The 27,832-nt window shown below is 31.5% G+C and overlaps 1 protein-coding gene across 2 annotated transcripts in view; it reads left to right on the top strand.

The window, feature by feature from the left end:
* LOC149483575 (kin of IRRE-like protein 3) overlaps positions 1-27,832 on the top strand; it is a 100,047-nt gene that overhangs the window by 6,378 nt on the left and 65,837 nt on the right. The gene's annotated exons all lie outside the window — the stretch shown is intronic.

Here is a 27,832-nt window from a genome sequence, read left to right as displayed (position 1 = left end):
TGTATTATCTTACAAGTGCAATGTATGATACATAAAGACATTTTAAGTTTGAAAAATCAGATGTTTTGCGCGAAGTGACAGTAGTACCCACCTCAACGCTTCGCTTATGAGGCGTGCAATAATTCTTTATAAAATTAACTATTAATTATTTATTTTATTGAGAATGAATTACGCTTTACGATTAGAGTGAACTTGCAGTGAATGAAAATTGGCTAGCGAATAACATAAACTATTTTTCTGAAAGAGTTAATTGTATGAATCAAGCTCTATATTTTATTAGCTAAAACTACTACCTAGTTCACAAAAAAGATTCAACGTTAAATGTCATTCCACAAAAATATATACAACATGGTTTGTTCCAAGGTTTGTTCGCTGTTCGAAAAAAAAATATTAGATACCATAGTCAACAGAGTTTATGAAAAATTAAATGTCATTCGAAATTTGAAATTTAACAAAAACATGGCTTGCCCCGTTGCCCGCTGTTCAATAAAAAAAAACATTACCATAGACAATAGAGTTTAGAAAAAAAAACAGTTCACTACAAGATCCGCCCGTGAGAATCTCAAGATGGTTCAATAGATCAAGGATGAGAGTAAAAGTCAAGGCTTGATAACGGTGCATTAGCGTAATCGTGTTTGAGCAACTATTTAATTGTGTAAGCTTGTTTGTGAATTATCGTTTAATTGGTAAACGGTTTTTCGTGTGCGTGGAAATGTTTAATAACTATGTTGGTTTTTATTAGGTAATGTTAAACGTAAATCTATGGTTTGTTAGGTGTTGAATTATTTCGTCTTCTATTTTGAAGAAGCAGTTTTTAATTTTAATCAGATATTGAATAAAAGGTTATAGTGTAAAAAAGGCAATGTATGGAATAGACTAAAATAATATCATATATATTACATATTAATATTCATTATTTTATTAAACAAGATATAAATTATGCCTCTTGTTCATTGAGATATACATATGGAGACGACAGCGCCTACATCACTTATGTTCCGCTCAACATAAGCCATATGGCTTAACTGCACGCTCATTTTTTATTTGTTTTAAAGTGAAACGCATCAAATATGCCTTCGTGTGTGTTACGATATTGCACAAATAATACGGAAAAGTGACTAACATAACTTTTCATCGGTAAGTACCTAACTAGACAATAATTTTTAAAACTTAGAGCAAAAAAATGGCGCACAGATTTTGTTCGTGGTGTCTCCTCCATACGTAGTAATATTATCTCAATGCTCTTGTTACATTAACACACAACATCAAGTTAATTAATTCATACTCATATTTTATCAAAGGAAAAAATAATTTGTCGGTCCCTTATATTATGCTTTCACAGCCCCCTAATTCGATTGTGTCAACTTTTTCTTGAAGGAATTATTATACTTAAATTATTAGTACAATGTAGTATACGTACCTACTAGTGTGGTATTATATCATCTGTGGACTGTGGTTGTACTCATGAAGATATTATATGAGTAAAAGTAAAAGTAAGTAAGTAAGTAAGCTTTTTTCAACTCACGTAAAAAAAATGTGTTCTGAATATATGAAATATTATTCACTAGTATAGATTCGTATTGAAATAATAAATCAATTCGTATACCATCTGTTGTGAACTCGATGTGTGAAGAGTTATTGTATGAAATATTTTACAGCAGATATGTTTGATAGAGGCGTTTCAATTTTGCACTTTGTTGAGTAAAACACATGCTACGTGTTGGTTTATATGTAGGTACTAGGTATGTCTTTTTCAGGATTGCTAACTTTTTTATTATCATTAATGTTAGATAGCAGGGGAAAATTTGAATTTAATGTCACACATTTAGGTATTAAATTTTTTTTCTTAGAAGCATTTTACGTTATAGTGACGTAATAAAGTAACAGCACATAGCATTGGTCTCTAAGATTTACCTATCAACTACTAATCAGTATGTATTCATAAACACTTATTATCAACTGTTGTTTGTGTATTTTTATGTTTCAAAAAAGGTTATAAAATATTATTATACTGTACCAATTCTGTAGAGATATTTCAAACAATAAATACAACTCATAATCAATGAAATAAATAAATCCACAGCCAATGCCCCACTCTAGGCTATACTATGTATCATAATAAAGAAATATGTATTATCTTGTGATAATAAAGAGACCTAAAATAGACAATAAAGCCTTACATAACATTATTATACAAAACTTCATCCATTTTTTATTATACACCAATTGTTTCATTTCATTTATTGAGAGCTGCAGAAGTGTCCTCGAAATTGTAAGTATCGTATGAAATGAGTTGATCGATTGACAATAACAGAAGGTAATATTGAATATTATAGCAGCTTTTTTGCTTCAGGTAATTCTGAAGTATTCGAATGTTCCATATACTAGTGATGTGATGGTATATTGTAAACTGTAAAGTTTTCCTGTACAATCAGATTACAATATATTGTATGTAATAGTAAGTTTATTGAAAAATAGAAATGGTAGAGCAGATATTATCATTTTGACATTTACACGGTATCATTAAAATGTTTAAAATGTGTTTTATTACAATAACTTACAAGCCTTCATTTATATGGTATTATATAATAAGGAATAATACTTACTAAAATAAGCTATACCTAAATAAACATAAATTTCATCTAAAAGCGCAGATTCACCATTTAGCAAAAGCTAAATAAGATATAAGTTACATTAACACCAGCGCCATGATTGCTTTTTAAAAGCGACAATTAAGAGCGCGATCTGAGTATTAAAAATCTCAAACCAGTTATAAGTTCCATTACCCTCTGTAATAAATGTCATAATATTTTCATAAAAGACATTATATTAACACAATGCACCCTTATAACAATAAATCCTAATCTTACATTAAGGGACCATGCAATTTAGTGATGACAGAAAAATTATATTGGGGAGACTCCCAATTTGTTCGTTCATTCGATGGAGGGAGAAGAGATTGCATTTTATGAAAAGATTTCATATTATATATAAAAAATTTGTTCGGTATTTTTATGGATTGTGTCTCAGACAACAATCAGTTGTTTAAAGATTCATCAAATAATAGCTTCCAATTTGTAGAGCGAGTTTTAATCTATGCAGACTTCATTGTTTTTCTTCGTAAAGTAGACTGAATTTATTTTAATTAGTTGCGTTTCATATGTGTCAGGAACAGACAGACCGACTAAGGCTTAAATAATTAGGATAATTACTATGAAATCTAATTTCAATTCATGTTAAATTCTAGACTCTTAAACTCTCTTAAACTGTAAACTCGTACATCATGCTCTCTTTATGTGTCTTTTGAAAATTCTGATAAGGATTTTAGACGAAGGATATTAGAGTTATTTTAATCCATAATGTCCTTTCCAAACATTTTCATAAAAATATATTATAAACATAAGTGCAGCTGGCTATATTCCTAACTTTTCTTACAAGACTGTGAAAACCCAATAACTTTTGAGGTTTGGCAACACATCCAAGTTTAGATAAGGATAGTGTATCGCTTTCTATAGCATCTGCTTCTATAGCAAGAATAGTAACAAAATGTGCAGTTTTATGAGAAATTTGTGAGGTACTTTTACCTATGAATAATTTATAAGAAAGTGTAGATTACGCATACCTTTTTATTAAATAGTCAAAAAGGTAAAAGTTGTAATAAATTATAGTTTTGCAATTTTAACATGAAAATAATTGCTATATAAAATTACAATTTTATCGGTGCAGTAGCTTTTAAAAAAGTATGTTGATACAATTTTAACGAGTACACGATATTTAAAAATATTAAACGGAAAATGTGTTTCGATCAAAACTGTAACCATATCAAGAATGCAATAAACCAACCATCCCTATACATACTACACAGCACTGAAACAAATCCTTTGTTCCATAATTATTTTTCTATACACTTCATCACCTCATCTACCTCAATTTGTTAACGATCTTATATCTAGATTCAAACCTCATCAAAGGAAGCTGCTTGACCCGTTCAGTCTGATTTATTATCTTAACGAACGTGGCACGTACCACGGGCTCTAATAAAGATATATGATATAAAATTTTACGTTTAAAATTGCTTCTAATGAGTTATTATATCATGAGAGTAACAATGATATAAGGGTATTGGAGGCTTAAAATCTATACTTTAGCGTGTAAAAATTTATATTCTAAAAGAAAAATTTGCTCTCCTAATGGTATTTATAAAATGGCGACTCGCAGGAGGTTTATTATAGAGTTATGGAATATAAGAAGAATGGAATAGGAAGCAATACACGCGAAATTATTTAGATGAATTATGTGGTTAATATGTCTCGTATGCCTCGCTACACTAATCTTTTCTAATTTCTAGTCATTCTTAATGTAATTATATCGTATCTTAATGTAATAACGTAATTACATCAAGTAACTCAGACTTCCTACAAAACAATTTATGTTAAATAAAATATGTCGATAACCATTTTCGGAGGCAAATAGTTGATAATGAGCGTTCTAAAATTGTACTTTCCCTACATAAATACCTTTAAAATCGATAAAGGTGTATAAATAAAAGGAAGTCAATATTTAGGCTTCGTCATACTGATATGATACATTTGTATAAGATAGTTCTACAAACACATTACAAGAAATACCCTTATCTATTTTCGATAAACGTTTGAGGGGTCTTAAAAAGCCATTATCAGCTTGCCCTGGGGCTTACCTTAGTGACGTAATTCGCAAAAAAGTGATGACAAATCCATTTGTAAAGACTAATATTATGTATAAGTCGTTTACTGATACACTTCTTTTTTGTATAATAGTGTGATATGGACTAACAAAAGAATCAATGAACATAATTTGTCTATATGCGGCCTTTTTGTTTAGGTATGCAGTAGAGGCAAATTCTGGTTTAAATTTTTGAATAGTGTAAATTTTAGTTTTTTGTAATAATTGTTAAGGTGCACTGTATATTTGTATAATGCAAGTAAATAAATTATAAATCTGTGCATGAGTAGTAAATATAATATTTTATGTTTCCACGAGGATAAAGCCGCGTAAGAGCTAGAGAATACATATTTACAAAATAAGACGCTATAAAGAGACGCGACGATTGCTCTTAATTTTAATGGAATAGCCGTTTAACTTTGTTTTGTTCCTTCTGAAAAGATTGTTAAATGCTTATTCACACATCTCTTTCGTGAATATATATGTATTTACTTAAATATTCTGTACCTATATACTTCTAATTGAAGACGTGCGTAGGTACTACCTACAATAAAATGAATATATAAACAATAACTTCCACAAAACTTCTTCTAGTCTTCTTCTAGAAATAGCCATAAAAATTTACTCCAAAATTATTGACGCTTGACTGCTCAATGTATGTCCCTTCAACTCATATCCTTTGGATATTTTTTTGTCAAACTTCATGCCTTTTACGAATAGTCCTTTTTTAGTCGCTACCGGCTCAGCAAATGTTTACTCAGTCCCAACAAGATTACTTAGATGTTGGAGGTAAACACTTGAACCGGGTAATTTTAAAATGTCTGGTTTTGTAGTCATACAGTCGAGTTAGAAAATGATTGAAAGTATGGGCAGAATATGTAAGTAATGTTTTAAGTGTATGAAATCATTTCAAGGTTTATTAACAATTCATAAGAGATTGCTTTCAAATACATATTTTTCAACACAATACGTACTGTTACTTTACTTTACACAGTTAATTATTGCAGTAATTCATTGTACTATGTGGCCTTTTATGCTTGATATAGATTCTTTTTAAAATAAAAGAATTCATAACAATCCACAACACAACGTGAGGTCGTGCATCGTTGCGCCCGCGCCGACAAACGGAAATCGATATTTTTATGTCGGTAACACCTATTTTTTTACACTCCCTAGAAGGTGATAATAGGAAATCATGCACTCAATTTTTTATAAAAAAGTACTCCAAATAAATATATTTTAATAAAAATTAACACCGTAAATCTTATATACGTATGTACTTACATAATACGATCAGCATAGTATTTATGTGCTATATTCTTGCATTCTTTGACAAGCATTTATTAATATTACTATTTTTTGTCACAGATATAATAAATGCTTTACGTTTGTCTATTTAGATTGTGGTCAATACGATGAAAATAACTTTATAAATTACTAGTGGTCCGCCCCGGCTTCGCCCGTGGTACATATTTCGCAATAAAAGGTAGCCTATGTCCTTTCTCGGGTATCAAAATATCTCCATACCAAATTTCATGCAAATTGGTTCAGTAGTTTAAGCGTGATTGAGTAACAGACAGCAAATAGAGTTACTTTCGCATTTATAATATTAGTATGGATTACGAGAGTGAGCTCTACAAAGTAAACCAAAATGAAAAAGACAATTAGAAACTCCTAAAATAGTATTTAATTTTGCATTTGCGTGCTTTAAACAAACGGTTTCGTCAGAAATTCATTATAATAGAGCTAATTTTCAATCTTTGGTTTAAACTTACCTAGGTATTTGTAGAATATCGTAATTAAACAGTAATATATTTTACTGGATAGATAAATATTTTAACCATTAATTGAAAAATAGGCCCTAAATATTTTATCAAAAATTTTTGCAAAATAATAACATAGAATTTCGTATTTTCCGACCACTTTGGCTCATTTATATTCTAACATTCTAATTTACAAGTATAGTACCTACACAATAAAAATGGAGTCTACTGTCTAGCACATGTATATTTCATTTAGAAAATAGGTTATGACTTATGACGTGTCTTTGAATGTTCAAAGTAATTATATCTTATGATTATGAGAACGACGTAACATTGAAGTAGGTAATGAGCATGACCTTAAAACATAATACTTATGTGAAAGGAATTTTAACCCAATGCTGAGAGAAATTATTCCAACAATAAGAAAATACAGAAATAATTGTTTTACTACAACAAAGCACATAATATATTATAAAAATTGAACGTTAGTATTTTACGGAAAACAGCGTGAATTATTAATCGAGAGTTTACAATTTATATAAAAACAAGCGGTGAAAACAAAAATTGTTTCAAACCGTGTTCTAGTTCGAAACTTTTATAACAATCAATAATTCAATAAACTAAAAGCCCGGCTTTAAAATGTACATTTTTTCCGCTCATATCGCATTCCTCTTTGATCCGGAATAGTTTATCAAAGGTATATCATGGGCTATAATTTGTAGTGGCCTGTAATTATTGAAGGCGTTCGCCGAAGGGTCTGGGCTCTCTGGGTGTGCGCAAACAATTATCGTCCGCCCCCACGTGTTCCCACGGGATGTACCACATGAGTTCGCGCCTAGCGTTTAGCGCCTTGAGTCAACGATGATCTGTGATTTGAACGATATGTTTGGAAATTCTATTTTTTAAATTTAAAACTATTTGACATGACAGATAAAAAAATGTACAAAAATGAAATAACAGATAGGTAATATATTATAATCTATTGCGTATTAAAATATTGAAAAATATTGTATTAATTAATAAGGTTAGTAATATTACATTCTATTTACCATTTAAATGAAAAAGAAAAAATATCTTTGATTAATACAATTTTGTAAAGCTCGGGGATAAATCCTTTTCAAATCAAAGGATTTAAATTGTCACCGACGATAAAGCTGTAATTTTTAAATATAATATTTTATTTAGCTTTCTATAAACATAGAATTTGACACCTACACAAAGCCTATACAATATTGTATAAGCATGGGCAATGAGTATTGAATGTATTAGATGGGCCTCTCACGAACTTTAATGTAATATAACCTTTCGAGCTCTAGTACCAAAATATAATACGATCACAAACCTAGGATATTGTTTCGCGGTCACTATTATGCTCTATCATCCTTTCACCGTTCCGTTCTTTATCCATTGCCGCTGTACTTTGACTGCATTTCTTCGCCTTCATAGCTAGCAAGCAATGTTTCTTGAGAATGCTCGTAGGGTCGTTCGGTGTCGTCTTACATCACGTGGTAGAAGGTTTTGTTTGCTCAGAGCGTGGGAAACAGCGACCTGCATGAGCGTGACATCGAGTACTTTTTGTAGTGATTTTTTATTTTATATCGGTAATAGATGCACTCCGTGATCATGACAATGCAATATTTGAAGTTTTCGTACAAGTTCTTGTTGGTATTTGGCGTTTTTGTTTGAATTCCTTGAAACTATATGGACGTTAAAATATTGATAGTAAATGAACTGTGAAGGATGTTTGTTTATCTAAGAATGTATCTTATGTTATTAATGAACCCCGTCATGCCGATGATGTTACATTATTTGCTAATGTTAACCGTAAAAAATTGATGGGCCTTTACGATACCTTGGAATATTAACTTTAAATGTTTGGTTTAACTGTTCAATAGACATTTACTATAGGAATCCCGTAGCTTCCTTCGCCTGGTACATACCTGGGTAATCCGATCAGCAATTTTTTGCGTTGAAGAGTAACAAACATCCTCATTCACATGGATGTATCCAATAATACCAAGATGTATTCTCGTCAATACCGTGTTGAGCAACATGACTCAGTGATTATTATATATTAAAACAATAATCTTTATCTATACTAATCGAATAACATCACAAATAGCTACAACAAAAGTATATCATTAGGTTTTTGTTGAATTTTTTGTTACGGCATAAAGCCTGTAATTTGTGACCACGTCTTGTGGGTCCTCAGGCTGGCTGTACTTATATAGTTATTTTCCCCCAGGCAGTGTTGGAATAATTTCTGAGGGCGGGACAAATGCAGTTCTTTAGTGCTCTTCAAGTAAAACGAAACGCCTTGATGTTTGCTTTCTACTTGACTTCTGCTAGACATCAAGGAATTTCGATTGTAACTCTGAGCTCCGAGATTTTAACAAGCAATACCTAGTTTGGTTATTCAACTCGGGTTGTGTTTGAGTTGTCAGTCAGTTTAATATTTTCTTGAATTCACTGTTTCAGTATGGTTCTATTAAAGAAAAGAAATTAATTTATAACATTGTTACAATAAAACTTTCCAATATTTATTATTTCTATTAATTTTTCATTTTTCATATTGGAATATGGAAAATGTAAAATTAATAGAGTGATAATAATATGTTATTGCTATGTTGGTGATTATTATGTAACCTTCATTACTCTCTGAGATTCATTCAAACCAATAATAAAAGTATTTAGCTCTATATTTTTAGTTTAATAATATTATAAATTACTAGCGGTCCGCCCCGGCTTCGCCCGTGGTACATATGAAAAATAGATGTTGGCCGATTCTCAGACTTACCCGATATGCACAGAAAATTTCATGAGAATCGGTCCACCCGTTTCGGAGGAGTATGCAGACTAACATTGTGACACGAGAATTTTATATATAAGATAATATAAGATTATATTTTCTAAGTAGCATTCCAACAGTTGGAACAACAATAAGTCTGTTGTTGTAAATTGGTTAGTTTTATGTCTGTGTGACGGATAGGCGGGATCCTGTTACACTTTTTATGTTGAGTCGGATGACATCTGCGTCACCTGATGGCAGGCGTCACACGACACGTAGGTGATTATTGAACAATAGAGTGGTGACGTTTTTATTAGATTGGATGTAGTAACTAGTGGGATGTAGGATGATTGTGTCGATATATTAATATGAAGGGAGGAAATAACAATATTTTAATATGAATTTTTTTGTCATTTCTATCCTTAGTTAAGGTGTGAAGTGGGTATTAGGATGGAAAGATGACGGAAAATTAAAATAAACGCTACGTTATAATATTTTATTATTTATAATGTAGAGATAAGAGTGCTTACACAAATAAGGTACCTAATTGATTCATTACTCCAAACAACATATATTTAAAAAATATTATTTTTTGCAATGATTCTAAGTCTTACCATTACATCGGTAGTGAACTAAGAGCATTTTTATTGCTCTAATCTATAAAGTATTCTTTGTAAACAAAACGAAATAAATATCTGTATTATTTAAAAATAAGCCTGTAATACTCATAAATCGATATAGTCACAAATGTGTCTTTGTTTGTCGTATCAGAATATTCACGTATTGTAGCTCACAATAGCATTGGTTATAGATGTGTGAAGTATAACAGTTGTCAGGTATATTATGTGGAATGTATTATGTAGTTATTAATTGATGCATGAATAACAATATATACTGTATATGTATTGAAGCAATTTATAATACCTACCCTGCTGTATAATTTATATGACGGTAACAGTTATTATTTATGGAATATTATCTTTTTGGTGAAAATGCTTGTGCCGTGGCATATTGATGTTATAGTAGCACAGTATTATATTATCTGTTGTAGTAAATTAAAATTATTTATTCCATAAGCAGTAAGAAATGCCAATGGTGTGGAATCTTTTTCTGAAATAATAATTATGGGTAGGTTTAGGTACACATATAATCATTGACCGATTCAGCAGAGCAAATAATAAGCTTTATTTAAGCACTTGAAATTGTGGTGTATAAAATTAGAAAAATAAGTTTATATCAATTTCATTAAAATATAACTAGCTTGCATTATCTTTTAAAAGTTTCAATTTAATCAATATACCGTTAATTTATTGAAATTTCGAAGATAATGTGGTATAAATAAATATCTTAAAATATCGTATAAATATGTCTCGTTCTCTAGAGACATCGATATGACAAAAGCTGTCAGAATGATATTAGCATGGATGGCATAATTTATAGTTTGGCTAGGTCAGTTATTTACATGTGTACCTACGACAACGTAGACATTTTATAAATAGAAATAATATAGCTTCAGTTACATTATTGGATGAAATTTCAGAAAATACCTTGTTGAAATTAACTTGAAATTTTACCCTTACAACGTCATTTGAAGTATAAATCAACACCCTTCAACACCTAGTAGGAACCTTCAATAAATGACATTATACATATTTTTGAATGGAAATCATGGAATCCATTTTTTATGTGCCGCCTTAAAAAAGGAAAAAATCTCTACACAGTTTATACCTAATTTAAAAGAAGAAAAAAAAACATCATTTATTTTCCGGTCCATTTATTTATCACATAATTCAAATATCTAATTCTCGAACGTATTATTCGATCGCAAAAATTCCACACAATCCATCAAATATAGACGTCTTGGAATGCGTATAAACAAAAGGAATTAAATATATTTTTACATATAATTCGCGTAACTGATACCTTAAATACCTCGCTACTGCTCGCACAGATTCCGTGAAGTTATTTGATAAGTGAGAGCTGCTGATATCACATTACAGCTTCTAGCATAAGATTTTATTCAACATTACCAGCAAATGATATTAGAAACTTTATAAACAATATTTGTACTAGCAAATGATAATATATGTTTTTCCTACTCCTTTCAAAGGGTTTGTAAAAGTTTTGTTAGTTATGGATAGTATACCTATTATATAAAAGAATATGCAAAAGTTAAATAATATATATAATAAAATGTAATGATAATTGTGCGACGCTCGGAAAACTACATGGAAACTCTCTTATACTTTACTCGTTGCAATAGTTTGGACCTACTTTTTACCCCTATTGGGTAACAGAGACCTGAGAATTTATAGTTTTCATCGTGCACTCAAATCAAAGTTGTGTGCATTTTATTTCTGAAAAGTCTAAACTTAATGAAATAACTTCTATCAATACAACCGTTGAATGTCATATTTTCGTTATTTTTGCACATTGAAAATATACAACTTCTCCGCCTCATAAAGCAGAACCTACGAAATAAAACCATCAATATATTTCCACATAATATTTTCGTATAGCACTCATTATTCACGCCTACTCCATTCTTTTATAAAATACTTCACCAAAATATTTATAAGAGACCCTCTACACCGGTCATCTTATTTCGAGATCATAATAACAATGAGAAGGGCCTTTCATCTTTATTCCGCCCTCGTACATGATTTTGAAAGGCTATAATATAAATACAAGCTGGTGGACCCGTCGCTGTTCGACCAACCTTTCTCAAATAACGTTTTTATATTTTTGTTAAATTTTTTAAGAGGATTAAAAATAAGAGAATCTTGTTATCAAACTTTCTGATTTTATGACGATATTTTCCTTGATTGGAACTTTTTTGATGTGAATAATTTATAAATAAACACTTTTAACTTCGGTTTGCTCTATACCGTAGCTATTTATTTCAAACTAGCTGTGCTCCCGTGCTCTCGTGGCTTCGCTCCTGTTGATCTTAGCGTGATTATATTATATAGCCTTCCTCGATGAATGGGCTATCTAACACTGAAATAATTTTTCAAATCGGACCAGTAGTACCTGAGATTAGCGCGTTCAAACGTTCAAACAAACAAACTTTTCAGGTTTATAATATTAAGTATAGATAATATACATACTATATGTATTTAATGAGACATTCACAATTTAACTTCTATATAGAATAACTTATATAACTCTGAAAAAGAAACGTAAAAGCATCCAGCCATCAGCAATCATATTCCTTTTATATCCAGTTGAAGAATTACCTAATTCTTTATTTACAGGAACCTTATCGTTTCAATCATAACTGCCTCTAAGCATGGTACCTGTGACCTGACTTGCATTAGTTTCTCAGAAATCTGAGCTTGTTACTGAAAGCTATGCATTTTATTGCTCTTTAAATTGTCTGGGCGTTAACTCATTTAGAAATGCAATAACACTATGCTTATTTACCGAGAAAGTAAATTATTCACTGTTATTGACATGAGCAAAAGCATTATTTTTATGAAGTATTTCAACGCTTTTGCATTTCATGCTTAGAAAAACATATCTTTCTGTAAAGGAATATTAATATACCGTTTCAAATATGGATTAAATCACCCCACAAATTAAATGGATATTTAACAAAATCTCAAATTTAACAGTTGCATAGTTACTTTTCCATAAGTAGGTAATCTATCAATGACCAATAATAGTTTCAGTTCAGTTTTTTCCGAAGCAGCTAGTTGAACTTTTCTCAAGTTTTGTTATTCAAAGTTTAAAGACGCTCAATTTGAATAAGTATGCTGCGACGCGATGTTCTTACACTTTACGAAGACCATAGACTCAAACTAAAAACGAATAAAAAAACTAAAAATCAGACGTCTTAACGTATTAGGAATACATTAAGCGTTTAAAATGTTTGAAATTCAAGAAAGAAATCATTTATCATACGATTTACATGTAATTTTGCACCAAAAAACAACAATCTTATTGTTAACTTTATGGCACGGTTAAACACAAATCACGTGCAAAATCGAATGCCTGCATAGAATTTGATTTCGAATACATTTTTCGATGCATTTTTAAAATGGAAACAAAAGAGATGGTAGCGAAGGAAACTGGAGTACAGAATGTATAGTTTCCGAGCTGAAATTGATTGCCCGCTGGGCGCCATTAAAAATACATTACGATAGGAACCGCTATGCACTGTTTTATGACTAAGGTGGGTTTGATCTTTTATGGATATCGATAAATATTTGGTATTTCTTGGCGTTTCATTAAGTAATGTTTGGAGTCTGATGTCTTTGACGTTGTCGGCTTTGATATCCATTTTATTTTAAGAAAGATTTTGTTGGTTTCTAGGCAAATTGATGATGGTCCTTGAATGCTTTTATTGTTCTGTTTCAATCATACGTAAATAAGACAAACAAAAATGTGTTGGTATTCATAAATTTGGAACTTTATTAGCTTAATCTGAAATAAAATGTAACATTTTAAAAATTATGGTTGTCTCTACAAACCCAAATAGATACCTAATTATAAAGTAAAACATTGAAATCACTATATTAGTTGCACAGGCATAATTTAATACAGTCAAAATCCTATGATACCTATATTATGGTCAGAATAGTATAAATGCTATCGGCTCTATATTTTCCTAACAAGGCCATTTAAAACTCAATTTCCCAATTGGTCTATAACTATCCCCATTGGACAAATTCTGTTTTATACCAGATAATATATCCAAGGGAAATCATATGCATTATGCCAAAATATCCATAGGCCATCAAAGGGAGCAAAAAATACACAGGGGCTTTGTTTGTAATAAAATTTAAATATTTCATATGATAGGAAACCAATAATTGACAACGGTAGCCCAAAAGATATTGTTTTGGAGCAAAGTTATGAATAAAACATGTTTTTATAACTGTGTTTGCGTCCAGTGATGCATATTTTTTACATTATTTTCGATGATATTTAAATATAATATTTGTTTGCTTTAGAATTCCGTATTTAAAATTTATTTGACCGTAGTGATTTAGTATTTACTTGCGTTTGATTTTACTCTAATAGAAGATAGGTAGATAGATTGGTAGATAGATTGGTGATTTTCATTTTTTGGCGAGGTAAATCGAAACTAGATACTTGATGAATAAAAATTATTAATGAATAATAGTTAACCATCAATACGATGAGGTACTAGGTATCGAGTTTTGATTGATTTTTATTATCTTAAATTTAATTCTGTTTTTTTTTAACGTTTCGGAAAGAGTAAAAGAGATTTATATCAACTATGAAAATATATTCAATCCTGAATAGGCTAATTTAATATCGTCGGGATACAACAGTTATGTACTTATTTAGAAATTATTGGAATTCAGCGCGCATTGTATGGAATTTGCTACAATACTGGAGCACATTTACATTGTTCAAATACATAATAGTTACGTACATATTAAATGCAATACTGATTGGATAATCTCTAAAATGTTTGGTTTTGTTTTCAAACGATATTATAAACAAATGACTTAAAGTTGAGTAGGTAATAACAGCTTGAGGTTTATATTAAGAGCAAAATTAATTATTACAACACTAGGTATATAAAGTCTAGCTCCCAAGCTACAAGGCTGCAATTTCAATCATTTCTGTAAATACGAACACTTAACTTTTCGGTACATTTTATTCATAACAGAACCCACAAAATATTCTCCATTCGTCTTTTAAGTTTCACCTTATTCTGTCTTTTCATGAATTATTAAAATATTTATATTCACGTAGTTGTAGCATAAATGTTTCATATTTTGTGGGCGATTACATTTTGTTATTCACTGATCCTAGATAAATGGAAAATCATGAAGGACCGAGGGCGTACCGTTGACATGTTATTGTCATGCAATTATCTATACAAAATTACTATTTAATATTTATTATTTACTAGCTGTGCTCCGCGGTTTTATTTATTTTATTTACTCTTTATTGTACAACAGTCTTATAAAATAAAAGTAGGTACAACAAAACCATTCAAAATTTACAAATGGCGGCCTTATGGCTCTAAGCCATCTCTGCCAGGTAACCTTCAACCTTTTACCTGCAGTGCTCCGCTCTTGTTGGTCTTAGCGAGATGATATTATATAGCCAGCCTTCCTCGATAAATGGGCTATCTAACACCGCAGAATCTTTAAAATCGGACCAGTAGTTCCCGAGATTAGCACGTTCAAACAAACAAACTCTTCAGCTTTATAATATTAGTATAGATTAATATATTTTCAGTGGAATATAAGGACACGTAAATCGTGAGCTTTACAATGGAAATGTTTATTTTACGTTCAAACTATTCATTTCTAGTAATTCTTTGGTTATTTGTTCGAGTCGGAAATCGTATTCATGCAATAAAGTTTGTATTTTTGGTTTTATTCGTTATTTGCTTGGCTAGGTTTACTATAATCTGATTTGACTATTTTAGGACAGATTAAACTTAAACCGTTGCTACATTACATATTTATTAGTTGCAACAAAAAAATCAATTTGTACCATTCCTACTTCAGAAGGATAATCCTGTGTTCCTTTAGGGTTGCAATAAAACTGTCAGAGTGTGTCACTCACAAATGCATTAATAAAGGGTGTAAATGAATAGCTAAGTATTTGAGTAGCAATTGTCCTTATCTATAACAATGAATCGGAATGCTACCCCAATTGAGCGTTGAAACGTGTTAGGGGCAACCCTAGAAACTGTTAAGTGCGTGCGTTACGTGGCCGTGGGTCTGAAAATATGGTGTATTGTTATAGTGCTTGAGTATGAATGTGATTGACAAATTGATGAATTAATAAAAACTTAAATTTCAGTAGCGAAACAGATTATGAGGATGTATTTTTCGTTGCGTGCTACAGTGCTGATTTTCGTTTTTGTTGCTATGAGGCCGCACATGACATAATAAGGAATCCGTAAGAGAAGAAGGAAACATACTATGTATTTTAATTTCTGTAAAAAAATCTAGCTCCAAATTAGCTCTCCCTAAAATCTTTGCTATTGTTTTCAATGCTACTGAGCGAATATATACAACGAATTCAAGCTCTCAACGAATACAAACTAAATTCGCCACGCTACTGCAATATCTATCGAGAGGAGGACAAACGTAGTCGGAGACGGACGACGGTACTACAGAAAATGGGTCAGGAAATATTATCTCACGTACGCTAAGGACGGCAATAACTCACTACAAAATCTACGCTCGTGGTCCAGTTAAACAACAAATCAATGAACAATAGAGACCACAATATGAGGTAACAGTGAACACACGGGTTGATTCCCACGAGGTACATTATCACACAAAGAGTGCATGCGGTGCCTAAATTGGAACTATATGATGACTGTTTACAATTACGATAAGTCGGTGCACAGTGGTGGATTTTTGATTCGTTGATTGAAGTGTGATTAGCGGGATAGCTGTTATAGATTAGGTAACTTAATACTATTAACTAAATAGTCTGTGCTAATAGTATAGGTACCTAATATTATGTGTGTGAAAATGTCCTGAAATATTTATTTATTTTATTTATTTCATTTAACTTATTATGTTTTATTTAAAGTTTTTTCATGTAGGTTATCTATAATAATATAAGCGTATTTTATGTAAGTTATGGTGACCTTATTTATTTATCCGTTTCATGTATCCACAAATTATATTTAATATATTATTTTTAATTCTATTTAACATGCAAGCGGCTGATAATCTGGATGTCGGAAGGGTGTCACTGAAAATCAGTGCTGAGGCGTTATGCCTCAGGTATCCTGAGTGGCATCCTTTTTTGGCGCACGCAACCTCACATATTTTTATGGTTTTATTATTATTTTGTTTTACGTTACTTAATTTTTTTTCTTCTTATTTTTTAAACTTCGTACTTTGTAATGTTTATTATGTACTTGTGAGTTGTGTGTGTTGAAATAAATGATTTCTTTCTTTCTTTTTTTCTTCTTTCTTTCAAACATAATTTTACATGTGCATAAATACGCGAGCTCTATATTTTTGAGTTGCGAGTTTCAATCAAAATCTTATGTGGGTATATACGTACCATGTACGCCTGTCTGAGTTTTTGTTTTATAAACAAATAAATTGGCAATAGTAAGTAAAAATAAATTATTATGAGTCTACAATTTTAAACAAAAAATATAATTGTTATTAATTAGCACATTTTAACACTCCTTCCGCGGTGTGTAAATTTTCTAGCTACCTACTTATTATATACTAGCTTTCCGCCTGCGGCTTCGCCCGCGTTTTCAAAGAAAAACCCGCATAGTTCCCGTTCCCGTGGGATTTCCGGGATAAAACCTAGCCTATGTTACTCGTGGATAATGTAGCTTTCGAATGTTGAAAGAATTTTTAAAATCGGTCCAGTAGTTTATGAGCCTATTCATTACAATCAAACAAACAAACAAACAAACAAAGTTTTCCTCTTTATAATATTAGTGTAGATTATGTATTTTACAAACTCTTTAATAAGCTGGTACAGGGACGGATTGTAAACTTCTTAGTAACTAAAAAGTAGGTCTACAAAATAACAAGCAAGCAGAGCACTATCAAACTCAAAAGTTTGAGTTTACGAAAATTAATATACATACTTAACTATAGTTTGCGACTTAACGATTATTTTAACGTTATTTGTATGATGCCATTTATCAACGATAGAAACAGTACATAAGTATAAAAGATATATTTAGCCGATATTTTCAAGTAAGAAATTATTGAATCAATCATGTAGAAAAATTAAAACTAATGTCTATGTTTTTCTCTTTACAATTATACGTCTATAAAAAGCATTACCTACGCTCTTATTGAGCATGATTCAAACTGAATAAAATAAATAATTGTTCCTAAAAGCCAAGGATATAATAATAATTTGGACATAATGCGTGAAATATTCACGTTTGGGAATAATTCTCGTGGGATTCATTATCACAATGATAGTTCGTATCTAAAATTCATATTGTATTTACAAACTAACATAAATTGCTTTGTAATTGTTTCACAACGGGAGCCAAAGTCTTGTCATTAATTGTATGTCAATTAAAACCTTCTTTATCGTGAGTTATTGAAGGATATAGATAGTTTTGATGATGTTATTTATTTATTTATTTTTCATTTCAGAACAAAAAAACACATACATAATAACATAGTACTCTGCCAAACTGTAAAACAGTTTGTTGGACTGCTTTTTAATTAGTTTCGTCTACATTCGGTTCATATAATCCTCTTATTATAGAATACTCTAAAATTTTAAACCCACTAAATGTTAGAAAAAGACACTATTAGAACACGTGCCGTCTCTCGAGTTTGTCGAGACAAAACTATAATGCTAAGAAGCAAGTCTAATTCTATCTATTTGTAATAATTACCTAGTCTGGTATAAATAAAGTCTCTAGGAAGTGTAGTCTGGGTAAATGTTATGGAACCAATTGCTACTGTTGAACAAAACAGACAAAACGTAGTTTCCTCAGCAGTGAGAAACAATTGTTATCATAAATGTTAATTTCACGGATTTTATTACTTTCCAAATTGCCACTACTCTTCATAAAACACTAATATTCTACGGTTTTGGACATTTTATTTCATAAAACGCGTATTTATTCGCTTCAACGAATAAACGGATATTTCTAAGAACTAATGAATTAAGATACTATAGCTTCATTACACAACTTCGCTCGTGTGGTTCTCAGATTAAAACAACGTTACTGCAGACTCGTTGACCGCCTCCTTGGTACAGTTGACGCGTGAGCATAGCACCGAGGGGTCCTGTGTTCGATTCCCGGTGGAGACGAAGAAAAAAAGTCTCGGTCTGGCAGGACACAGAAGACTGATCACCTACTTGTCCCTAAAGAAAATCGATCAGTGAAACAGATGTATAATGCATCTGCCCCTTACCCCACTAGTGAACATAGAACTTCACTCCAGAGTCCAGACTCGAATCGGCAAACAGTTGTAGAGTCAAATATCTTTACATACCTCGGATACATATACATCTAGTACATATTATTTAAATCACAAATCCCGTCCTGTACGCAGTACTAGAACACTTAATAGCAAAACACAAAAGTATTTGCCTGCAGTCCAAACGTCTTTGTCCTATGATTGATGGGCCCTTATTGTCGAGTTTGCTTTGAAAAATGAATGCCAGGATTGTGCGCACTTGATTGCAGTCTGTCATTTGGGTCAGACGGTTTTTTGCCCTGGCAGTTTTAATATAGCACGCCGTGTAATTGAAAGGGCTAATGGTAGTATTGTTTATTCTGGGTAATTTGGTTTGTAACATTCGTAGTATTTGTAAGTTGATGTTTATTTATGTAGTGGCGGTGACTGTAGTTTTTGTATGTGTTTTATTTAGGTATGTATTACTAAAAGTGCGTGTGCACGTGTCAGAAGTGAAACTTCTTTGACACAATTCAAAGATACAAAAATCGTCGCTATACTCCATGACGTGACGGTGTTGATATGACGCGACATTGCAATTTTACTCTCAACGTGCCTAAAGAAGATTCACTTCAAAAAATAGCGCCTACTGAAACTTTCGTTTCGTACTGAACCTAATTTATCGATGCTCTTGTAAAATATGTAAATTTACAAATGTCCACTAAGAAGATGAAGCGTAGGGGTAAGTTAGATTTAACTTAGTAAGTTAGTAGATGTAACTTGTCCAAACTGCTCGATAGTCGATACTTTTAACTTAAGCTGTTAAGCAAATTGAGTCATAAAAAAGTATGTAAAAATATGTATGGGAAGTAATAATCACATTTCATTTGCATTTCAGATGCTCATTAGCTTCAATCGATTATGTGATATTGTAAAAAATTGTAAATACTGCATGTGAAATGTCGATATAGCACTATGTTTGTGTAGCATTTAAATGGCTTCTATTTGATGAGTTATATTTGTTCTTATAGTTCTTTGTGTCGATTACAATTTCATATAAAAAATACTTTACTGGCTAAAAGCTAGCTTATTTAAACAATTTTTATCTAGATAATGTAATGTGAGTGCAATCCTCTCCAACCTAAAATATGTAATGCACCAAACGGGCGTAAATGGCCGATGCGGTCTTGATAGAATTTTCTAGACATTCTCAATCCAAGTGTGGGTTTAAACTTACTTTACTCAAACTCAAACAGTTATTTATTCAATTAGACTTCTTACAGAAGCACTTTTGAATCGTCATAACATAGTTTTACTGTGTTTTACCATCTACCATCGATTTGGAAAGCAGTTTTTACCGAGAAGAACCGGCCTGAAACTCTGTGCTTGCAAGCAAAATATTTTTATATCAGACAGTACTTCAAAACTAAATGCAACTTGAAAACAAATCACGGTACATGCCAAAAATATGACCCAAAGCGAAATCTGCGGTTAGACCACTCAGCATACGTAATATTCCGAAATTCATGCGCCAAGCAATATATATTCTGTTTGCAATCACTGTTACACACATGGCTCCTACGACTTTTCCGTCGCGGCCATTTTCTATGCAAATTTCATTTATACTGATTTTACGTTGTTTGTGATTCCTTTGTGCCGATTCGTGTGTCTTTATGCTCGATTTCCATGTCGAATGTGTTTTCTTTGGTGTGGTTTGTTCTACAATAAAACAAACATGTTTCGTTGTTAAATTCATATTTAAGGCGACAATTAGGTTTTAGAATGATGGTTTATTTTGTACTGAATAATACACTGAAGTAAGTATTTTTTTAATTATGGACTGAAAATTCCCTGAAATAGGTTATATCAGGGTAATAACAACTACTTGGGTAGTTGTTATGAATATTTGCTTTACCCCGACATTTGTCACCGTGCCTTCAAGGTCAAAGTTAAGGGCCTTAATAAACCTGAAAATATATTTAATCAGTGCCTTATTATGTACTAGCGACCCGCCCCGGCTTCGCACGGGTGCAATGCTGATACTAAATACACTACAGAAAAACTGTGAACGTTGTATATAAAAACATAGCGGCCCGGCCGGCCGGTACGGAGAATGTTCACTAATTTTGATTATTAGCACTCCATATTCTCTGTCAAAAATAAATAATACTAGTGAAAAAATTACTTCGATACGTCAATTAGTTTCCGATTTAGAAGTAAAACAAGTTGTAAACGTGTTGTAAACGCCCGGTGATGGTGTGACGTCACACCACAACACGCTCAATCTGGCTCACTCAGTCCGCTAGCGATCGCGCGCCCGTGCCGTCGAAATTATAATTAAATACTTTTAAAAATGTCCAATCCAAATACCAGAAAATCATGTATTGTTCCTAAATGTAAAAATACAACTACCAATTCGCCGGATAAGTTGTTTTTTATAGTTGCAAAGGACGTAAGCTACATATTATAATACATATTTTGAGAACATTGCAGCTGTTTTGCGTTATCCTTTGTTTTCTATACAAGTTTTAATCTATACTAGACTGTGCTTCTGCTCTGCTCGTATGGGCTAAGTATAGGTAGATGGCTAGTAAGATATTTTCTTGTTTTAAGTTGAGAATGATATGGAGAACTATACTAAAATATAAGTTGGTCGGGAGAAGAATTAAACAAAAACAGGGTATAGTTCCACACAAATTCAAATGTCAACAGGAAAATGAAGATAAACCTCAGAGATCAGCAGTGCAAAAACGCAATCGTATAGAATATTTTGAGAAACTATTAAATAAAGATGAAACTTTGGCATGACTGTTATTTTATTAAACGAATAATAATTACTATTATTGGACTATTAACGAAATTCGCGGACGAAAACCCATCAAAATACTGCGCAAGATATAACACCTACTACAGCGCTGCCGACTTGATACTAGGGTGCGTATAAAGCAAAATTACCAATCTTCTATTAGATGATACGTGTAATATTCAAGACCAAATCTAAAAAATAAAATATATATCAAACTAGATGATATGTTCAACGATTCTGTTCAATCAAAAACATAAAATATTAAAATTGACTCGATAAAAAAAAATCACCAAGTTAGCTCTAATTTTCACACTTTTACGTTTTCTACTTGACATGGTAATACTTATTATGATTTTTTTTTCATAAACAATTATATTAAATAAAACATTTGCAAGATATTTGTCAGAGCATTTTGAGTAATTACTTTTAGTTTTGGTTTTATCTGCGATAAACCACTTTTATCGTGACAAAACCAAACGTTTATCTCGAGAGAAAAAGAGCGCCAAAAGTGGTTTATCGCAGATAAAACCAAAACTAAAAGTAATTACACAAAATGCTCTGACAAATATCTTGCAAATGTTTTAATATAATTGTTTATGAAAAAAAAATCATAATAAGTATTACCATGTCAAGTAGAAAACGTAAAAGTGTGAAAATTAGAGCTAACTTGGTGATTTTTTTTTATCGAGTAAATTTTAATATTTTATGTTTTTGATTAAACAGAATCGTTGAACATATCATCTAGTTTGATATATATTTTATTTTTTAGATTTGGTCTTGAATATTACACGTATCATCCAATAGAAGATTGGTAATTTTGCTTTATACACACCGCGCGGGGACGCGGCCGCGCGGTGCGTTGTGACGTGACGTCACAAGCGGTCACGTGACTATTAGCGGGACTCGATATTTTTCGAAACTTTGAATGCGTATAAAATCAAAACTACTTGGTATTTTTGACTACGACAAAAACTAGTGTATTTGTATACATACAGGCTTTACTGACACACAATTTCAAGGGATTTGGCATACCTAGTAACATTCTTCATTGCACGCCTCATAAGCGAAGCGTTGAGGTGGGTACTACTGTCACTTCGCGCAAAACGTCTGATTTTTCAAACTTAAAATGTCTTTATGTATCATACATTGCACTTGTAAGATAATACATACACACACATATTAAGAAAAAACACTATTTTTAACGTTCATGATATTTTTGATGTCATTTTTGTTATTTAAACTAGTTAAAAAACAGTTTAAAAAAGTTCTGTCTTGGACGTCCGTGTGTCTGTATGTGCGGATCCTTTTTCTTGTTAACACGATAGCGACCGAAATACTTTACTAATCGAGTCTTTTTTTTTCTCTTACGCTTGAGTATGCTCAGGAATAGAACCCTTTCATTTTTCAGGGTATGATTCGATGTGGTTTAATTGTTATTAAATAAACAAAAATAATAATTAATAAATATTTATTAAAAAAAAATTATGAGGCGTGCACTTTTGGATTTTCCAAATTATTTTTAAATCTGTAATATCTTCGAAAATATTCACTTAAATCATACGGTGTAAAGTGCCATATAGATCTATTAAATGAACAATGTATTCAAAGTATTTAATTGGTTAAGGATTAATGCTGTATTGGTGAAAATCGCTTCGAAAATTAGCTTTTATTTGTCGTAAAAAGTAAATGACAAAAAATTTTTATTGTGGGTTATCCATAAGAGATAGACATATACCATCGCGGACTTTTCTGTAGACCTTTTCAATATGTATAATACTTAGTACATTATTTTGATAAAACTCGTAGGGTTCAGCCTGCGTTTGCAATATATGCGGAAACAATGTAATTTTTTACGACATCACATTAGAAACCTCAAAAATAACAGTACTTCTCCACTATTTAATGGATGTTATTATACATATAAACCTTCCTCTTGAATCACTCTATCTATTAAAAAAAACCGCATCAAAATCCGTTGCGTAGTTTCAAAGATTTAAGCGTACAAAGGGACATAGGGACATAGGGACAGGGAAAGCGATTTTGTTTTATACTATGTAGTGATGATGCACAAACATACTACTCATTAATTAGCCGTTAATACCGTTTAATTATGTGTCTATAGAAAATGATAAATTGATAGTTTTTATGTAGAAATAACCTTGTGTTGATAATTATTTTCATAGAACATGAAGGTTATACAGAAAATAATATACATCTACACTAGTAATACTATTAAGAGGAAAACTTTGTTTGTTTGTTTGTAATGAATAGGCTCATAAACTACTGGACCGATTTTAAAAATTCTTTCACCATTCGAAAGCTACATTATCCACGAGTAATATAGGATAGGTTTTATCCCGGAAATTCCACGGGAACGGGAACTATGTGAGCTTTTCTTTGAAACCGCGGGCGGAGCCGCCGGCGGAAAGTTAACACGGAAATTAACTTTAAAAATCTCTAAATAGATATGAACGTACCGCCTAAAAATTGTCAACAAATCGGTGTTTTTGATATTTTATAACTTAATAGATACATTAATGAAGAGGAAATGATGAGTTTTATGACACAGAGACAAGACGGTAGCCATGTGTGACAGCGCGTGCGCGGGCGCATCTGAATACCGTGAAGATTTTACTGGTGATATTTTTTATACATGCCGTTATATTCACTTTACAAACAGACTATATAGACTATATAAACGTAATTTATTTTGCTTTTAGCTAAAAATACTACTATGTATTAGTAATGCAAAGGTTTACACATCGGTTTACAGAATGCAAGTACCTATAAGATCGATTGCTCTGGGGGGATCACGGGCGGCCGAAAGGCAAGCGAAAGACGCGGGTTCGATTCCCGCTATGTTCAATTTTTTCTTTCGTTTAAAAATTTATCAGGTAGGTATGCTTATACTTTGTTAATACAAACTTATTGGTAACAGCATTGCTCTTACAAAAACAAACTTTCTTAATAAAACATACATCGTATTTCATTTCATAATTTCACAATAATTGTTCATAATATATTGTACTTGTGTATTGTTGTAATAATTAAAATTAAAATTTCAGTCAGAACAGCCCATGTTATTAAATAGCTATTAGTGAGGTCGTTTCAAATGTTTCTGCTATTAAGACTTAATTATTCGTACGTCGCGATCATAGATATTATTTTGAACTGGATACGGCAAGGAGTGTAAGTAAGCGTGTCAGTTTTGTGAGCAATTTAGGCGTAAAGCGCGTTGTGTTGAATTGTGTTGAAAAATGTTGTCGTAAGTTGGTAGTAATAACATCTTTCAGCGATAAAAGAGCATAATATTATGATAGGATATTGAATTTGCTATGTGGTTATGATTTATTTTCGGAACATTTTTATGAAAGGAAATTATGCTCTATACGTATTTGTGCACATAATATTAGTGGTAAATTACAATGTTTTGGGTATTATGAATAAGCTATATATCCTAAATGAAAAGTATTTTTATCAGAGATTAATGAATATTTTATTCATAAGAGCTTTAGACCTTTAGTGTTTTCCAGCCTCTTGACTTTCATACTTGTCGCATCTAGATGTAATACTATTACATTCCGTGATTACGTTTGACGTTATCAACTCATAGGTGTTTTACAAGCTCGTATTTATATAAAATGTATAACAAATGAGTGGCAGGTAAGTGTAATTGTTCCAATCATGCCAGTGCGAACGTCACACAAAGAACATGCAAAGTTGTTGTGACATTAGAAACTTTAGGTCATGTTTTGTAAAATTTAAGGTACATTTACATTTTACATACAATGAAAGTGTTATTTTTAAGCTTTAGTATAAATTACGTTAGAATAAAATGATTGGCAGATCATTTATTTATCGTAATCGTAACATACCTACCTATTATTATACTTTACTAAATAAGAAGTCGCTTAATAATATGTTTAGTAAAAGAGTTTTCTTTTTATTTTGATTCAGTTAATTACGTACCTACGTCGTTTTTTAATATCGCAATCCGCATCCTACATAGTTTTATAATATAATAAAGTGAAGATAAAACGAATGATACGTCTATATGAGCATTTCATAAGATTTACTTTACCGCAATTTTCATCATAGCTAGCATAGTATTATAATATTATCTGCGACCATAGTATGACGATACTTATATTAATGTTCTTTCCGTAATCTGCATAATAATTAAATAATAAAAATTAGAACTATGCTGTGATGTTTTAACAGTGTATCAGTTAAACAGTATTGGCTGAGCAAAGCAAGTCTGGTTGATTGACTCTGAAATTACTTAATCGGCGTTTATGCGTTTGTATCTACATTTGTTTGATCAAATACCACCGACCACGCAAACGTTTTTGGTTTCAAAAGTTTATGCTTAGCTGCGCTCACATATAGTTTCAAAAATAATAAAAATGGTGCAATCCAATGGTGCAATGGTCCAGTCTAGTAGAGAACATGGTTACGATGGACATGTTTATCTTCTTGATCATTGTAATATTATAATAAGTGTTGTTGAGTTTAAAATAACAATTTAATAAAGATATTAAATAAGTTCATCAGTTGTTTATTACATGCTTTTGCTTGGATCGGAATCAAACGGAGTTATGTGAAAGTGTCCTATGAACACTTATTTTCTTTTTCTATATTCAGAGATTTAAGTAATTTTGTTACACCGTGTTCGCTTCTTATATAGCGATTCAAAATTCCATTACGTAGAATGTAAAAATAACTATGTAATTAAACATAGCATAAAACCCGTAAAAGGCTGCAGAACGAAGTTTTTAGAATACAAACAAACCACTGGAGCACAATAAAGTAATATTTATTTCCCGCTGTGAGTTGAAAGAGATTTTAATTCATTTTACGGTGCGGACCAATTCAAATATTTACTTTACCAAATGGACACAAAAAATGTACCAACTCATTCCCTATCCTTGTTCCCACTGAATTCGAAACGCTGTTTCCTTGGGAATTACATTGTAATAAGATTTAAGGCTAATTTAAACGATCTACTTGCTTGTGTAAACATCAAATTATTACTTTTCAAATATACTAGGAGTTAAATTACCTTTGAGATTACAGACATATATATTTTGGGTAATTAAAAGAAATTTGTTAACAATTAAGTACCGGGCTCAGTGGCATGACATGGCTGAGGCCTATGTCCAGCAGTGGACAAATCTTAGGCTGATAATGATGACGTTAACTCATATAATTAGGTGGTCAACACTCAATACTATACGATTCTTGTAAATCGTACAATAAACGCGGCTGTAATAAATTCATTTCTAAACTATGAAAGCTTCACATAGTACAATCCCATGTTTATTGTGTAAGTAAACAAATAGGTATGTAGTTAAATTGTCACTCCTTTATAGCCCTTTACTATAATTAAACTAAAAGGTGCAGAACTGAAATTTGGCAACGAGGCAAATGAATATAATTAATTAAAAACTTCCATACTTAAAAGCTCCCATACAAGTGTTCAACACATTTAGCTGAAAATTCTTTGAATGTTTCATAATTAAAGATAATAGATAAAATTTTCAAACGATTTCCACTAAACGAAGACATTAGATGTTCTTAGAAGTCCACATTTATTATGGATTGTGTGAAAAGCAATTAACCCAGAAGAAATCGTAGAAGAGCGAAGTCCTTATAATAACTAAGTAGCTGTGTGTTGTCGCTTCGCCCATCTTGGCCCGGGCTAAAAACAAAATATACTGTAACTATTTAGTAAAAGGCCGAAATATTACATTTATATGGGCTTTGACAAAGTCATTATGACGTTTGAGCAGTCCAACCTAGGAGTGCCCGAGCTTTGGGGTTTGACTATAACATAATTATGCATCATTAAACTGTTTTTTTGAGGTTTGTTACCTCAGACTTTCAACTGGGTGAACTGATTTTGATGATTCTTTTA

This window comes from Colias philodice, chromosome 13 (assembly GCF_061535455.1).
Source record: "Colias philodice isolate Cphi_HAF_F1 chromosome 13, ilColPhil1 Martin Lab GWU primary, whole genome shotgun sequence".
NCBI classification, from domain to species: domain Eukaryota; kingdom Metazoa; phylum Arthropoda; class Insecta; order Lepidoptera; family Pieridae; genus Colias; species Colias philodice.
The sequence above is the reverse complement of the archived record's forward strand: the minus strand, read 5'-3'. Positions and strand labels throughout refer to the sequence as shown.